This window comes from Aquarana catesbeiana, linkage group LG03 (assembly GCF_042186555.1).
Source record: "Aquarana catesbeiana isolate 2022-GZ linkage group LG03, ASM4218655v1, whole genome shotgun sequence".
In the NCBI taxonomy this organism is placed as follows: domain Eukaryota; kingdom Metazoa; phylum Chordata; class Amphibia; order Anura; family Ranidae; genus Aquarana; species Aquarana catesbeiana.
Genome location: NC_133326.1, coordinates 450,400,174 through 450,419,083, shown reverse-complemented (window position 1 = coordinate 450,419,083; position 18,910 = coordinate 450,400,174).

Here is an 18,910-nt window from a genome sequence, read left to right as displayed (position 1 = left end):
GATCGGCTCTTGAAAGATCTGTACTAACAATACGATTTTCAAACAATCGTGTGGTTTTTTTTTTTTTTTTTTTATCGTACGTACAGGCCATTACTCTATCAAAATTTCGCCTTCAGATCTAATTTTATTATTAGTACAGTTGTCATCCAAAAATACAATACAAACTGAATGAAAATCGTACGATCTTGTATCATACAATGAAAGTTTCCGTGCTTGTCTTATCGGATGAACTGTCATGATTGGCTCTGATTTTATCGTACGATCGTGTTGAAAGCGGTATTTTCTGTACTATTTTCAGATTGTGTACGGAGCTATTAATCTTCCTGCCTTGTGTACATACTGGGGGTGATATAATAAAATACTCATGGCTGCAACAAATCATGTCATTGTGGGAGGTCACCAGTACTTAAAGTGGAAGTTCCATTTTTGGGTGGAACTCTGCTTTAAGAAAAAGGCTTTACTATCAATTTAATTTAAGCTCCCCCATGCACAGTGGGCCTTTAGCTCCAATGCTTGAGGCTCCACCCTTTAGTTGTGGGAGATGGCACAGGTGCACCCCAGCCCTGTTCCTGGCAGTCTGTCAAACGCAAGAGGCTGACAGCTGCTGTGGCTGGAGTGAGCACCAGATTTATACTAATATTGAGGACAATACGCACCCAGGGATGAATGCTCAGAACACAAGAAGTCTGTGGAACATTAATACTGATAAGTATACTGTATGACAGATTTAACTACAGCGGTACTGGATAGTATACCTTTGTCCGCACAAAGTGTGTATAGGTGCAGGAATTCTATGAAACATTACACTGTTATTGTACAAAGTGGCATATCAGAAATGGATTTAGACAAACCTATAACGTTACTAGTCTTTCTAGCAGGCTCAACTCAATTACAAGTGAAAAAAACCTTTATAGAAAAGGAAAACAATGCAAGTAAGTATTCCAAAATTTGTTTTATGTGCTTAACTGTGCAGTTAATCTTTTACGTTGACAGGTCCTATTTAGCCACTTGCCATCTGGCTATTGTTCATATATAGCTGCACTGCTCTTTCCTGAGGCTAGGAGGCATATTTTAAAATGGCCTTCCATTTGCAGTTCAAGGGTGCCATCCAGCGCACAGAAGAGCATTACTCCATGCTCGTTTTGTCTATTGGATACAGCGGATCTCAAAATTAGAATAATACAGGCCCTGTACCATGTGGTTTCTGTGACAGATTACGCATTTAAACAGTCTGCAATTTACAGAGTGTCTTCTACCGTGATCAGAATCAGCTTTTCTTTAAAACTTGCAGAGCCAGTCATAGTGTCACAAGACCAGTACAGCCAGCCACGTTTTCCCTTCCTCGCTGCCACACCAGTGCCAAATCAAGTGTGAGCTAGCAACAGTGTTCCCGATTGCTGCAACACTAGTCCCAATGTCACTAGACACCAGTCATTCCCAATGAAAGCCAGCGACACTGTTCATGATTACTATCCCCATCTGTCTTGGTGCCACCAGACCCAGTGTAAGCTGGAAGCACTGTTCCTTATCACTAGCAACACCACTCCCTGTGTTACCAGACCAGTGTAAACTAACAATGTTTCTGTTCACCATCACCAGTGTAAATCAGCAATAGTGTGCCAGTTTTTATAGAACCAGGGTAGCCAGCAACAGTGTTCCTGTTCACCACCATGCCATTGTCCTGATATCACTGCTACATCAGAGACAGTGAAGCCAACAACAGAGTCCATAATGCTAGCCACACCAGTGCAATGTCATCTAAAATTATCGTTAGCTGGTGTCCTGATCATCAACCAGCACAGCCACTGCCTAAAAATTTTTTTTAAAAAAAAAAACCTATATACACACTAGTGATGAGGTCTTTCAAATTTTGAGTATGACAGAAGAGAGCAGCAGGGAGACTTCACAGTCAGATCAGGTTGTACCTCTAAATATGCTCATACTATGCATTAAAAATATATTATTGACATTTTAGTTAAAGGGGAAAAAAAAAAAATACCATATTTTCCAAAAATGTGGCAAAAAATAAATCTTAAAAAAAAAAAAAACACTCCCTGTGATTTAAATAACCTTGATATAGATCTGCTTTCCAAGGTGTGGTCTGTTTGTGGATTTCTACGGTCCTGGGACTCGGTGGCCTCTAATGATACAGGAGGTAGTCGGGTAGCTCCTTTTTGGATTTGCAAAAAAAAATAAAAAATTTCAAGAGACTCACTTTGCCTCTGTTCCTTGAAAGTAAAGAGCCCAACTCCCCTGGAGACTGTTGTTTAAAATCTACCAGCCAATTTTTAAAGCTTGGAATGTGGACACAAGATTTTCTGCCAAAGAGGAAATCCACTTCTTTCTGAGCAGCCTAAGGCTGAGTTCATGCTGGCATTAAGCACAGGCGTTAAAAATGCAGTTCAAATGCCTATGCACAAGATATAATAGACAGCACATTGCGCTGTTCACACTAAGCTTCGCTTCAAAATTGAAGCCTCATGTCGAGCCAGGAGGCATTTGAAGCCTTTCAACGCCTCCCATTCAAGTCTTTGGTAACGCTCCGCAAACACTCTGCCAGTCATTTTCATCGCAGTTGCAGCGCGTTTAAAATTAGTTTATTGCTGTCACTTTCCATTGTGGGAAAGTGCGTTTAGGGAGCAATTTTAACACTTATAAAACGCCCCATTCGAATAAACATTGACGCCTGTCTCACAACCATGCTAACACCAAACAAATGATATAGAGGCGTTTGAGCATCAAAAAATGTAGTCCGGTGTAAACAAGCCCTAACTTCTGTTGCCTCGTGGATAATTTCATGTATGCCATCACCATGGCATTGTCTGTTTTTTCTGGGCCACCATGGCATTGTCCAGCTGAAACCTTATAGTGGCCTTCAGTGGCACTGACCAATGCAGCAGGGCAAGGCAAACTGCCCTCAGTTCTAGCATGTTGATAGTCCCTTGGACTGAATGATTGTCCCGAACTCACCAAGCGGATGTCCACCATCAGAAACCTCCAGGACCGAGGGAAAAATTTCCCAATCTCCAGCATCTGCTGCCCTTAAAATTCATACAGACCCAAAGGGCCATGTATGGAGTGAGGGGGTTCCCCCATGCCATTTTTGCTTTTCACATTTTTTTTTTTTTTTTTTTTTTTTTTATATTGCCAGTGTTCTATCAAAAAGTTGCCCGCGCATTGTGCAGTATGGAAGGGAACTCAAGCTGATTTCCAGATCCGTTGGTGTGGCGTCACCATGGCGCACATCATAGGAGGCATTTTTCTACAGGGGATACCATTTGATGAGCACAATTTAAAGCTATGCAAACAGCAGTGGGACACCGTAGTTGTTAGATTGTGCCTCGCTGTTGCAGGGGGGGCCTTGTCTGTGTTGCAACCCGCCCATAGACGCAGGCAAAACCCGCCATTCAACACACACAAAACCGGACCTTCAGCACACTGTAAACCAACCCTGCAACAGTGAGGCACAATCTGACAACTACGATCTCCCTCCGCTGTTTGCGTAGCTTTAAATTGTGCCGTCAAATGGTATCTCCTGTTGAAAAAATGCCTCCTACGATTTGCACATGGGCCATGGTGACGTCACGCCAGCTGATCGAGAAATCAGCTGGAGTGCCCTTCCGTGCATGCGCAGGCACTTTTTGCCGGAGGGCACGATTCGATAGAACAGTGCCAATGATGTGTGTTTTTTTTTTTTTTTTTTTTTAACATTTAGCTGTCAGCAGGGAACACCGCTGACAGATGATGACTCATCTGTTGTTAAGGACATGACAGCCGATTCCTGGCCCCGCAGAATGACGGAAAGTGGTTGTATTATCCTGACTGGGTGTCATATGATGTTCAGCACGATAAGCCACTAGCGCACGCCCGTGCACAGCATGGCGATCAGTGGTGTGTCGGTCTAAAACACTGCATCTCCAATCCTGGTAAAGAGCCTATGACGTGGGCTGACAGGCGCGAGTAGAGGAGAGCCGATTGGCTGCTCTCCTATCAGAGCAGACCCATCGAGGATGCCCACTGGAGACCACCAGCTATGCTCACTAGAGCCCACCAGAGATGCTAATCAGTGCCAATTAGTGTCCATTAGGGATGGCACTCTGTGCCCATTAGTGGTGTCTGCCGGTGCCTCCTAATCAGTGCTGCCTATACATGCCCATTAGTGCCACCTATGAGAGTATATCAGTGCCAATCAGTACTGCCTCATCGGTGAAAAAGAAAACTTATTTATTTACAAAGTTTTGTAACCGAAAGGAAGAAAAATATTTTTCAAAATTTTGTCTTTTTTTTTTTTTTTTTTTTTTTTTTTATTTGTAGCACAAAAAATAACCCCAGTGGTGATCAAATACTGTCAAAAGAAAGCTCTATTTGTGGGAAAAAAATGATAGAAATTTAGTTTGGGTACAGTGTTACATGATCATGCAATTGTCATTCAAAATGTGACAGCGCTGAAAGATGAACATTTGGCTGGGCAGCAAGGGGGTGAAAGTGCCCAGTATTAAATTGGTTAAGGATGTCAGCAGCCTCTGCTTCAAAAAAAAAAAAACAAAACCTCCTGCTGAATGCTGGACACCGTTTAGGAGCTGTCAGCGTTTTTTCTGCCAAAGCGCTGCTGCTCCAGAATGTGCTGGCAGAGGGGGTTTTTTTTCTGCCACTAAACACTGATAAAGTCTATGGTGGTTAATTTTATTATTTATTTTTTTTTGGACAGAGTGGAGAGGGTTTAGAACACCTGTCTTTAGTGCTGTCTGTCCCCCCATTAAGGAGATTCACCCTCACTATTTGTCCTGTTTATCATTATCATTATCATTAACAGTGAAAAGTAAAATAAAAGCCCAAATTTTGGGTTGTCCGCAGAGAAGTAATAGATGGGAAGTTTTCCAATTGAGTCACTAGTTCTGGTTAACTGGGGGTCCCCAAGGAATTCCCTTAATTTGCAGGGATTTTCTCTCACTTCCTGTTTTGGTTATGGGACAGAAAGTGAAAAGTTGTCCACAATGGGACAACAATGGCGAAACAAAAATCTGACAGGGATTAAAACCCTCTCTTGCTCTATCCAAAATAAAAATACAAATATTTTGCCTATAGTTCTACTTAAAAAATGTCTGATGCCCAAAACAGCAGCTGTAAAAACGTCCAGTTTGTATGACGCCTAATGCTATACATAGTCATTGTATAGCATCTCATCTCAGATGTCACATATACAGTTGATAATGATTAATAGATTTAAACGCATCTCTCTGATTAAGGCAAAAATAGATTGAGGAAAAAGAAAAGCCACAAAAGAGGAAACAAAAGAAAAAAAATTACAATGTGCAGTCTATGGGCTCAAGCACACTGCAGCTCAAAAAAATATGCTTTTACAGGCATTTGAGCTTTTAGTTCAGCTTGACGAAGCTTGTACTTTGCACGTTTTTTATTGAGCTTTTTTTGAGCATAAAAATTTTTTTCTTCACAACCCCCCCCCCCCCAGCTCATTTTCTTATTTGTTTTGTGTGTTTGAGCTTTCTCATGCTTGTGCGTTTTTGTGCACAAGGCGTCTTTTCTACTCAAAAGCTCCTCTCAAAAATGTGAGTTTGGTGTTTGTTTTTTTTCTCTGCCTGTAAGAGCATATGCTTGTAAACCCCTAAAAAAGCCATAGTGTGCATGGACACTGGCTAACATGGAGCTGAGTTTCCAGACAGAAAAAATAAGAACTGAAAAAAAGCTCAAAAGCCTGTAGGAGCAGCTTTTTGAGCTGCAGTGTGCAATGAGTCCTTTGCTTGATGAATATTGAGAGAGTTCATAATTCTGAAAGTCCTTGTAATTTGTTTTATAGTTAGATAAACATTGGTTTGTCTGTCAACAATATACCGTTATCTGCCCCACTAGCAAACAATGTTCAGGCAACATGTGTAGACTTCTCATGCTTCTGTAATTAACTTGCTAAAGAGTATTTATGGCTGCATAGATTCACATGTCTTCAATAAACCTCAAAGACAAAAAAAATCTTATTCATTAGCATTGTATTTGAATATAAAAAACAAATTAATATTTGAAAAGAAAAAAATTAGTTTTAAAGGCAATTCACTCCACTGCCATAAATGTTTTATTTGCATTCAAAAACGGATCTGAAGGACCTCCACCTTCTGCTGTCTGTGCATCTATGGGACCCTGTAATCTCATCAACTGTTTGAGAAGATTTACATTTTCTTCAATTAAATTATCACAATCTATCTCCATTTTATCATATTCAATTTTCAGATGGGCATATTCCTGTTTTAACTGAGAAAATGGTATCCAGGTCTTGGATATTATTTTTTTGAGCACATTACAATAGGTCTTTGACCTGTTAACTCTCCCCTGGTTATTTGGATAAGGTTGATAAGATCTGCTGATCTTTGTAGTCAACATCTGTTCTAAACAATATTGCTACATCAACTCTTGCAGCCTCCTTATTTGATTTACTCCATAAATAATCTGCTTTGAAACAATATGTCATGTAAATCAAGAGGACATTTTAGGGCTTGTTCACATTAGGTGCAATGTTGTAACGTGCAAAATTGTGTTTTCCCGTACTGCACAAAAAATAGGATTTTTATAACAGCTTACCTGTAAAATCTTTTTCTTTTGAAGTACATCACGAGACACAGAGCCATAGTAGTTACTATGTGGGTTATAGGCCACCTTCAGGTGCTGGACACTGGCACACCCTAAACGGGAAGTTGCCTCCCTATCTAACCCCTCCCATACCGGGCGTACCTCAGTTTTGTAGCAAAGCAATACATGTGTATACTAGAAAGAGGGGCAGGACCTCTGTATCCCGTGATGTACTTCAAAAGAAAAGGATTTTACAAGTAAGCGGTTATAAAAATCATATGCCAACTGAGGGAGACACAACAGAATTAGGGCAACATGAGACTAGAGGAGTTATACTGCTGCCTGCAGCACACTACGCCCCAAAGGCGATATCCTCATGCCTTTTTACATTCACCTGATAGAATCTGTTAAATGTATGGATTGAAGACCAAGTTGTAGTCTTGCAGATTTGAGCCATGGAGGCTTAGTGATGCACTGCCCATGGAGCACTAACAGCCCTAGAGGAGTGCGTTTTGATTTGAGAGGGTGGAATCTACCTCTTTAAACCATAAGCTTGAACGATTACTTGTTGAATCCATTTAGAAATAGTAGATTTTGATACTGCCTGTCCTTTTTTAGGACCTTCAGGCAATACAAACAAAATATCAGTTTTCTGAATCTGATCAGTCGCCTTTAAGTAGACTGCTCTCACCACATCAAGAGAATGTAGTGATTTTTCTTCCCTAGAACAGGGTTCTGGAAAAAAAATGAAGGTAGAACAATATCCTGGTTTAGATAAAAACCTGATACTACCTTTGGTAAAAAGTTAGGATGAGGATGCAATACTACCTTATTCTTGTGAATAATAATAATATGGCTCTTTACAAGAAAGAGCAGCCAACTCTGATACCCTTCTTGCAGAAGATATGGTTACCAGAAAAACTAGTTTCCTTGTCAAAAAAAAAGACCAAAGGAATATGTTGTATCGGCTCAAAAAAAGCTGTTTTTGTAATGCCGACAAAACTAAATTCAAGTCCCAGGGGTGACCTAACCGGAGAATTAAGCCTCGTTACTCCCTGAATAAAGCTACAAACCAGAGAATGCGAAGCAAGTGGTCATTGAAAAAATACCGATAAGGCCGAGACCTGTCCTTTGAAAGTACTCAAGGCCAGCTTTATTTCTAACCCCATCTGCAGAAGGTCAAGGATTCTACCTATGACCTATTTCCTGGGTTGCCAACCCCTGGTTTCATACCAGGAGACATATGTTTTCCAGACTCCATAATATATGATTATGGAGGCAGGCTTCCTTGCATTAACCAAGGTAGATACCGCTGAACCTGACAGCCCATGTTTCCTCAGAATGTGGGTCTCAATAGCCAAACTGTTAAATTTAGCATTTGAAAGGTAAGATGGAATACTGGATCTTGCGAGAGAAGGTCTGGAAGTGGTGGTAGGGTCCAGGGGACCCCTACCACCAAACCTTACGATCTCTGCAGTTTTTCTAAGTTGGCGTATGAGATGGTGGCTTCATTCGAGGCCATTCCTTATGCTCAGTTTCATTCGAGACTGCTGCAAAACGGTATCTTAGCTTGGAACAAGAAGGTTCAAGCTCTTGAGCCTTTGCACCTTTGGAGCACTCCGGAGCCTCAGTTTATGGTTAATAACCAAAAAATTCCAAAGGGAAAAATCCTTCCTACAGTTACCTGGGAAGTGGTAACAACATACGCCAACCTTGAAAAAAAACCTAAAAAGCTCTCCTCCTTGTAAGATGGAGACAACTGATTGGATTGACTCCATGCGAAAAAGAGCGGATATTCAGGAACCGGTTTTGATTCCTGAGATCCAAAATGGGTTGGACATCTCCATTCGATTTTGCCGTGAAAAATGGTTTGAATAAAACCAACTCCAGCTCTTTCATGGGGACCAGCATGACCACTCTTTGCTAAAGTATGGTCGAATGCTAGAAGAGACTTTTTTTTTCCTCTGCATATTGGAACGTTTGATCTAGGAAAACGAGGAGACAGGAACTCTTGAAACCCCAGATTGTACTCTAGAGCTATTGAAGAAGCCACTCATCTGTCTCAACATTCTTTCTGCCAGACCCTTGAGAACTGCAGAAGTCCCCCCCCCCCCCCCCCCCCGAGCAAGCAGGGGCACCCCCTCATAAGGAGGCTTTAGTATCTTGTTTGTAGGTTTCTTTTGTCCCTGAGGATTACCTCTTGAACTTGATGGCTGAAGCCCTCGTGACTGCCTGGAGGCTGATGCCCCTGGCACTGGAGAAGGAGCTTGTTTAAATAAAATACATTTATTCCTTTTCTTAAATAGCAAAGGGGTACCTTTCCACTAGAAATTCTTTGGATGAATTATCCAAGATATCCCAAACAGCTGTTCACCGCAAAAAGGAAAACCAGCCAGGAGTTTTGTTTTTTTTTTTCTTTTTTTTATATATGACGCTTCGGCTGACCAACTTTTCAACCATAGTATTCTATACATATGTACCAGCCCAGCAAAAGGTGTGAGACCTGAAGATAGAATCACTCATAGCGTCTATTGCCAACATAAATCTACTAGGAGCTTGCCGGGACCTGGGCCTGCTGAACAGGGATAACTTTGAGCACCTGTTTAAAACTGGTCTCTCAAGAATTTGACATATACCAATTACTGTCAGCACAGGCTGAGACACTCAACCTGTCAGGAAAACAATATATGTGTTTTTTTTTTTTTTTAATAGGAATTCCAACTTTATACGATCCCTAAGTATTTGAGCATTGTCTGCCGGACAAGTCAAACTTTTAATCAGAAGATATAGCAGCATCAATTGCTGGTATCTTCCACCTTTTAGAAAGTTTTTTTTTTTCCATAGAATAAAGTGTGAAAAACTTTTTAGGAGGGAAAAATTGCTTATCTGGGTGATCCCACTCAGAATACATGAACTTTCCCAACAATGAATGGACAGGAAAGACATGCACAGCTTTGAGGAGGCTTTAGCGAACCCAAAACAAGAAGTGGATACTCAGTTAAGGGTAGCATAAAATGTGGAGCGGACTATTTCAGTAAGAAATTGCATCCACAATGTGAAGCTGATCTTCCGCATATGACCCCTCAGAAGAGGAGTCAGCCTGTTCATGGTCCTCTGAGAGAAAACATCTTCTCCCGCCCCCAGATCCTCAGTTTGAGGGTCCTAGAGTGATGGAATGGAATCTGTCACATTTTATCCCAATCTGGGATGCGATTAAAGTCCCTAACCTTTTTCTCATCCTATCATGGCTGAGAAAACCCTTTTTAGAAATATAGGTAGGGGCTGCAGTGTTGTAAACAGTTGCAAACATTCCATGGCCCCTGAAGGCTCACTCTGACCAGCCACCCCCTCTCAGGGGAGAAACCATTGCAGAGATAAGTTTTAGGCTTTCAGAGCTTGAGGGAGATCCCTTTTAGCCCTCTTTTGGGATGTTTCTATCCCCCTTCTGACCATAGCCCGATGCACAAAAGCAGAGGTACTACTAGAAGGTTCGCATTCACTGCTTGCGCAATAGTCCAGCCACTGGCGCTGCTATTAATGCTCAGCCTGATGCGAATAGTAAATGTGTATAAATAGGAATGCCTGTGTCACCAAACCTCTTACATGCCCTGCTTTGCTCTTGTGTCCCTGCGGCAACTTGCAGCCAGCATAAATGGAGTTTTTTAAAACATACTCCCACGCTGGACGTTGGAGGACGCCAATGCCGCGCTAAGCCCGCCCCCTCCTCTCTTTCAAAAGAGAGATTTCCCGCGCGAGCGCAGGCCTTTTATCCGACGGGATCGGCTTGTGTATGAGGGAGGGATGCGAGGAGGAAACCTGAGAGCCGCCGCCGTGCAGGGGTAGTGGAAGAAAACGTCATCGTCGATCATTTTAGCTCTCCCCTTCCCTGTGAAGAGGGGGAGAGCTTAGCCCAGGTGGGGGGTGTCTGGTGGAAACAAAAACCCCCCCAAACTAACCGGAGGTCTGAGCTGCTCGCCGGAGGAAAAGAGCCTGCTGCTTCCTGATACAGCCTGATCTCTGAGGAAAGCATGAGAAGGTATGTGCTCCATACAGCCCCCAGTGGTGACACTTAGGCATAACAACATTTTACTTTTTTTTTTTTTAACCACTTCAAGACCGTCGCACGACGATGTACGTCCAAACTTTGAACGGGGATATCGTTGTTATGGCAGCAGCTAGCTGCCATAACCCCGGTATCCCCATTTTCGTGCGGCGGCCGGCTGTCAGATAAAAGTGGTCCCTGCGGCGGATTTGACGCGAGATCACTTTTATCGGTGGCGGGAGAGGGCCCCCCCCCCCCCCCTCCCGCCGTGATCCGGTGCCCTCCTCTGCTTACCGGAGCCGTCGGTAGCGGCGGAGGCAATCACGTCCTATCCTGTGGTGTGTCTGGAGACAAGTGAGGCCAAGATGGCGCTCACTCATCTCCAATACACTGCTGGGCGGAAGCGACGTCAATACGTCACTTCCGTCCACGCCTCATAAAAGGCACATTTTTTCAAATGTCATTTTTCTAAATGACTTTTTTTTTTTTTTTTTAATTGCATTTTAGTGTAAATATGAGATCTGAGGTCTTTTTGACCCCAGATCTCATATTTAAGAGGTCCTGCCATGCTTTTTTCTATTACAAGGGATGTTTACATTCCTTGTAATAGGAATAAAAGTGACACCATTTTTTTTTTTTAAAAAAACAGTGTAAAAATAAATAAAATATTGTAAAATAAATAATAAAAAAAAAAAAAAAAAAAAAAATTTTTTAAACCCCCCTGTCCCGACGATCTCGCGCGCAAAAGCGAACGCATACGTGAGTAGCGCCCGCATATGAAAACGGTGGTCAAACCACACATGTGAGGTATCGCGACCGGTAGAGCGAGAGCAATAATTCTAGCCCTAGATCTCCTCTGTAGCGCAAAATATGCAACCTGTAGAATTTTTTTAAACGTCGCCTATGGAGATTTTTGAGGGTAAAAGTTTGACGCCATTCCACGAGCGGGCGCAATTTTCAAGCGTGACATGTTGGGTATCAATTTACTTGGCGTAACATTATATTTCACAATATAAAAAAAAATTGGGCTAACTTTACTGTTGTCTTATTTTTTTATTCAAAAAAGTGATTTTTTTCCAAAAAAAGTGCGCTTTTAAGACCGCTGCGCAAATACGGTGCAAAAAAAAGTATTGCAATGACCGCCATTTTATTCTCTAGGGTGTTAGAAGAAAAACCATATATAATGTTTGGGGGTTCTAAGTAATTTTCTAGCAGAAAAACCTGTTTTAAACATGTAAACACCTAAAATCCAAAACGAGGCTGAGACATTTCATAAGAAAAATTAAAACATTTCTTAGAAAAACTCTACTTACTTTTCCTGCCGCAGGGTTTTCTGTGGTAAAACCAACAGCCCCAATCTTCACCCTTCACGTGGGTTCCATTAACAAACCTTCAGGAACCCGGGACCCTCGGGGGAAGCCACACTTTCACTCCTGGACCTGTAATAGCACCCCACCAGTAAAACTTTATGGCTTAAAATACCAAAGTACTGGATCCCGGGGTCCAGCTCTCTAAAAAGAGAAGCGTTACAGGCAAAACCTAGTTTCTTCTGCCACGAGGCCCGGGTACCATTCAATTCGGCCTAAAAGACACTTTGAATGGATCCGGCTGCATAGCTAGCCCCAGCAAGGATTGCTCCAGTGGAGCTCAGCACAGCACATCTACCCTCATGACCAACATCTTAGACACTGGCGAAAAAACTGAGGTGCTTTCGGTAGTGGGAGGGGTTATATAGGGAGGCAAATTCCTGTTTAGGGTGTGTCAGTGTCCAGCACCTGAAGGTGGCCTATAACCCACATAGTAACTACTATGGCTCTGTGTCCCGTGATGTATGATTAAAGAAATGTGCTGCCTTGTGCAAATGCGCGTGGGTGCCAATAATTCCTAATGACACCCCCATGCATCTAGCAAATGCGCATACGTTTGAGCCTGCTAATAATACGGGGTACCGCGCACGCAAACATCATGCCCTTGTGCACGTTTCACACTCATAGAACAGCTCATTTAAAAAAGTGTGATGCGTGGGAACATGCAAAAGCGCGTGCACTCGGTTGCACCTCCTGGTCTTCCCATGTGTAGCACCATTCTCTAGTTAGGCTGCTGGGTAAATTTAGATTTTGGCTTCATTGTAGTGAATAACTGTGTAGTTCTGCTCTGGGTTTCCTGAACGGAGTCTCCAGAACATAGGGCTAGGTGATTCAAATAATCAGTTAAATATTTATTATACCCCAGCCAATCCCAGGGAAAAAGTGTCCAGAAGGTGGCTGGGCAGGGAATAAATTTGCAAGAGGCCAGAATAGCTTGTTTACTCTTTAGAGAGGGTTTTCAGTTCTCCTGGTGGCTATTACCCCTGGAAGATTGCCATAGAGACAAGATACTGCAGTTTGAGCCTCAGCAGCTGCTGGGCTGATGGCCTAGGATAGACTGCCTAAGAATTACCTTTGCTTGAGGGCGCTGCACTAAAAGAGGAACTGTAGTCTGCTCACATTTGTAATAAAAACATCTTTGCCATTCTGAAGCTTCCCTCCAACCACTTTGCATATTTTATATACACTGTGATTCTGTACTTGCCAAATATGCTGCAGAAATCTCCCTCCACTAAGTCTGGCTGCAGCCATTTTAACTGTGGGCAGCTGAAGCTGCTGCCTGTTCACTTCCTGGATTTATAAACACACAAAGGCACACCTCCAGCTCTGCAGATCTTATTGGCCCTCTTATGACTCATCCCCCATCCCTTCCTGGCAAACTCTCACGTGAGTGAGAGAGCTGTGCATGATGTCATAAGCTTAGGCTTTTTACCAGAAAGAAAAGGAAGTGGGCTGTATATTGTATTTACTGGCATAAAAAAATGTTTTACTATCCAAAGTTAAAACAACAAGGGCAGAAGATGTAATAGATGGAAAGCTGAAAAAATGACTGAAGGTCCGCTTTAAGTCCTGGGTCTGGAAAATGATCTAGTTAATCTCCCTCACTTGGGATTTACATGCGGATACTAGGTAGCAGACAGCACCTGGAACACTTGTTGGAGACTAATAACTGTGCGAGTGCGGGGAGGGAACAAAGTGCCAGAGATTGCTGTATGGACTTCTGCTGTATTATCCTAGATAATACTGGTCATTCCCTGCTACCTCCAGAAAAGCTGTTGTTAAAAGATTAGTGAGAAGTTTGTCCTCTCATTATTGATATTGATTGTTTTGAAGTATCCTGTGACCCTAAACCCCCTCGCCTGTTAAGGTTCTTCAGCAATAAATACTAAAAAGACATCCCGTCCCTAGACTGAGCCTTATGCCCGGTACACATGATGTGATTATCGGACGAATGATCGTCCGTTTTTTTTTTTCATGCCAATCTCAGATTGAATCTGATGAGTTTACTAAAGTCACAAAAATGTGCGTACGACAGAATAAAAATTTGGAAGTGATGTCATGTGTTGTAATACATTTGTATTACATTTTCAAATGACAGCTGTACTGATTAAACGAAAATCGTATGATTTGCCATCGTACGAAAAAAAACATTTGTGCATGTCTGATCAAATACTTTTGGATGAACTGTCCTGATCAGCTCTCGAAAGCTCTGCACTAACGATCAGATTATTGTACGATCGCTCCAAAATCTGTATTTTTCGTACAATTTTCTGATTGTGTGTACTGGGCATTAGTTGTTGGTGTGCAAGAAACGTGCAAGAAATGTAAATGTGAGACTGGCAGCCTCGGTACTCTGAGACAGATCAACAGATGTCCGTGTCTGGTGGGGAGATCCTCCAGGACATCACATTGCTGGAGCCAAGTGGATGCCTGGTTGGGATATGTGCTGCAGTAAGGGGCAGTGAGTCCCCCTCCCCTCCTCAACGAGTGGTTCACCTGAACTGGGCTAAGTGGAAGGATACTGGCACCGGTGGGATTGGAGCGATTAAAGGCAGACATCACACGCTCATACCCCTGCAGGGGCAGGGAGCTCCGGTGAGTGCAATCAGATTGGGGGGAAATTGCTAAAAGTATTGCATGGATCTCCATTGATAAAGAAGAATCTTCTGGGAAATGCGCTATTGCACTGTATATTGTATCACTAGATGAACTATTTGGGACTACATATATTTTCACATAATTTTTGATACACATTTTTATATATATATATATTTTTGATATATCTCTGATACACATTTTTTTTATACACTTGCTTTATGGATTGGTTTTAATTTTCAACGGTTTTTCACATAATTGTAGTGTGTGTGGTGCACTACTAAATCTTTTCAGCTTTAACACCTGTCACTTTGCAGTTGATTAACACATGCCTTACTATTTAGAAAAATAAGGATTGTGGTTGCTCAATATATATATTTACTTGAATTTCAATAAGGATTTATCACTTTACAATATATATTAGTTTTTGGTCCATTCACATTTTTATTTTTTATATAATTTATTTCTGTCATTTTATATCATTTATTTTTTATATTTTATTATTTAATTTTTCTTTTTATGTAGGATTGTATCACGCACCAAAGCACTTGTCACTTTAAAAACACTCACTTTCACACTCTTTGTTTTACACAGCGCCATCCCCTATATTCTGATTTTAACCAGATATCAAAATCACTGCCAGCCCCTCTATTAGAGCTAGGCATAACACACTGTACATGTCTTTTATAAAAAAAGAGGCATGTAAATACCTTTTTAGTGCGATCTTCAGGCCGTTCACATGACTCGCAGCCGCTGTATATCTGATACATGGCTTCTGCTGTGAGGGACCGAGATCTCCCTCTGACGTCAGCTGGGGCGGTCACATGGCCACTCAGCCCATCCTGCAGTAGCCCTGGAAACCAGCTGAGAGTCACGTGACCGGCCTGAAGATATATAATGATTTATATATATATATATATATAAAACATTATATGTAATCATTACAACAGGTTCCCCAAAGAGCCTCCCCCTTACATTGGGATCACCAGAGAGCTTATCACATTACCTGCCACACGATGCAGATTGTCACTTGCCACGTCACCTACCACCAGATGCGGATTGTTAAATATAGAGAGGCTAGGGTATTGTCAGACTTACCCGTATCAGACTGACGAACCCGATATAGCAGAGGATGGCCTCCCGTACGTATCTGGTTCCCGGCCCCTGATAGAGCACACAGAAGGCACGGGAGCACAGAATGGTATGAGAGCCTGGCGGGTGGTTAGCAGGGATGAGGCCCAAAGTCCTGATGCAAGCTGGCAGGAGATGATAGGTAGGCTGTAGGTCAGCTACAGGTGCAGAGCAGGAGCAGGCAGATCCGAACACAAGCAAGGTTGGCAACAGGCAGTCAGCACGGTACAAAAGGAGCAGGCAGATACAAAGTCCAGGTCACAAGCAGGTTTGGCAGCAGGCGGTCGGCACGGTACAAAGGGGTCAGGCAGGTTCAAAGTCGGAGGCAGGCCAGGGGTCAGATGCAGGCGGATAGCAGAGCAGAGTCCAGTAAACAAGCCGGGTCACAGAGAGATCAAACAGTACACAGGAAACAGGAAGCACTGGAACAGGAAGCTGATGATCGGACAGCACCAAGCACAGCATCCCAGCAACCTAAATAGGGCAACCGGCGCCAAACACCGTGACCGTGTCGGCACGCCCAGGTGCGCACCCGCGGAGCCAGCATGACGCGGCGCACTCCAGAGTGCCCAGCAAGTGTCCTGAACCGAGATCCTCTCTGACAGGTATATAGAAGAGAGGCTAGTGTATACAGACAGGTTAGTGTATACAGTATACAGAGAGGCTGGGTATACAGAGAGTCTAGGTATACAGAGAGGTTATAGTATACAGAGAAGCTAGTGTATATACAGAGATGATGGGTATATACAGAGATGCTGGGCATACAGAGAGGCTAGTGTATATACAGAGAGGTTGGGTGTATATACAGAGATGCTGGGCATACAGAGAGGTTAGTGTATATACAGAGAGGTTGGGTGTATATACAGAGAGGCTGGTATACAGAGATTCTGGGTATATACAGAGAGGCTGGGTATATACGGAGAGGCTGGGTATATACAGAGAGGCTTGGTATACACAGAGGCTGCGCATACAGAGAGGCTGGGTATTAGGGATGAGCATCGTGTTTGAGTCGAACACATGTTCGACTCGAAAATCGTGTGTTCGGTTGTTTGCCGAGTTGTGAACGATATGGGCCGTTCGCGCCAAATTCGAGTGGCGCGTCACGGCCCATAATTAACTGCGGCATCGCAGTGCATTGCTGGCTGATGATTGGCCAAGCATGCACTATGACCCGCATGTTTGGCGAATCACAGCGCTGTGTGTACAGAGAGCCGTAATTGGCCAAAACCAAGGAGGCTTTGGCCAATTATGGCTCAGGGGGTTTAGTACACTCCCCACACTATATAAGGCCGCCTCCATGGCGGCCTTGTGTAGTGTGTTGCGGTGGAGACTGGAGAGAGATAGACAGACAGAGAGACAGTGTCATTTGATTTAAGTTAGATAGAGCAGGCAGGTCGAGTCAGTTAGCTGCACTTACAGTGTATTGTGCATATATATATGCATCCCAGGTGTTGTATGTGTATGTATGTATGTGTGTATATATATATATATATATATATATATATATATATATATATATATATATACTGTATTCGGTTTAGCTAGATCCTAATATACTGACAGGCAGGCAGGTGTTTTTACAGTATTTCCAGTTACTGTACTGTGTACCCTGCACAGTTGCACCTACAGTATACCTACCTGAAGCCAGGTGCTTGTGTAGGCTCTTGACGTATTTCAAGTTACTGTACTGTGTACCCTGCACAGTTGTACCTACAGTATAACTACCTGAAGCCAGGTGCTTGTGTGGGCTCTTGACGTATTCCAGTTACTGTACTGTGTACCCTGCACAGTTGCACCTACAGTATAGCTACCTGAAGCCAGGTGCTTGTGTAGGCTCTTGACGTATTTCCAGTTACTGTACTGTGTACCCTGCACAGTTGCACCTACAGTATAGCTACCTGAAGACAAGTGCAGGTGTTCTCATACTAATAATACTACAGGCAGGCAGTAATTCTGTTAGCTGCAGTATAATCGGTATATATATACATCCCAGTTTTGTGCAGCTACATCTCGCTGCAGGTCAATAGTATGTCTGGAAGGCCAACAAGGAGAGGCAGACAGTCACAAGCCAATAAAAGATGGCAAGCAGGCTCTGTGTCTAGAGGCAACAGTGCTGGTCGTGGACACGGTGCATCCTCATCAGCACATGGCCGTGGGACACGCTTGGCCTTTTTTTCGGCAGCTGGCCGTGTTGAGCCGCAACATGGGGAAGACTTGGTCGAGTGGATGACCAAGCCATCCTCATCCTCCTCATCCTCTCTCATCCAGGCTCAGGGTACTTTGTCTGACAAAGCAGCTGCCAACATGGCCTCTTCCCTCGGCTCAATGGCATCAGTCACTCCTTCCCTAGCCCCACCATGTCCTCCTGAGGAGTTGACCACAGTGTTGGGTACATGCTCCAGGAGGATGCCCAGCGTTTTGAAGGCTCCGATGATGGTACTCAGCTTGAGGAAGGCAGTAACGTGAGCCCAGACAGAGGGGGTGCCCAAGAAGGACAGCAATCTGGCAGTCATGTTCCCCCTGCTGCAGCATACTGCCAGATTTGCTCCAGTAATGAGAAGGGAGGGGATGATGAGGTCACTGACTCCACGTGGGTGCCTGATAGGAGAGAGGAGGAGGAGGAGGCACATCACCAACGAGGCAGGATGCCCTCCAGGGGCCAGCCTAAGGGCAGCACACTGCTCCGCATGTGCAGGGCGCTGCTGTCTCTGCACGTTATTCCAAAAGTTCTTTGGTGTGGGCCTTTTTTGAGACGAGTGCATCAGATCCCACCGCTGCTATTTGCAACATATGTCTCAAGCGTATCTCGCGTGGCCAAAACATCTCCCGCTTGAGCACCACATGCTTGACCAGACATATGTTGACCTGCCATGCAGTTTGTTGGCAAGCGTACCTAAAAGACCCACACCAAAGAACAAAGAGGACCTCTCCTTGCTCCTCATCAACTGGGATCTCCAACCCCACTATACCTTCAGTCCTCTGAGACCTGCACTGAGAGGAATGAAGGTGTAGCATTAGGTGTGTCACAGCCAAGTACTTGTGGGTAATCCGCTATCGGTACTCCGACGTCAGATTGTACCAGGCAAATTTCCCTGCCCCAGCTGTTGCACCGCAGAAAGAAGTTTGCGCCCAGCGGTTGAATGCTAGCTTGGCAAAATTGCTAGCACTTCAACTGCTACCTTTTCAGTTGGTAGACTCT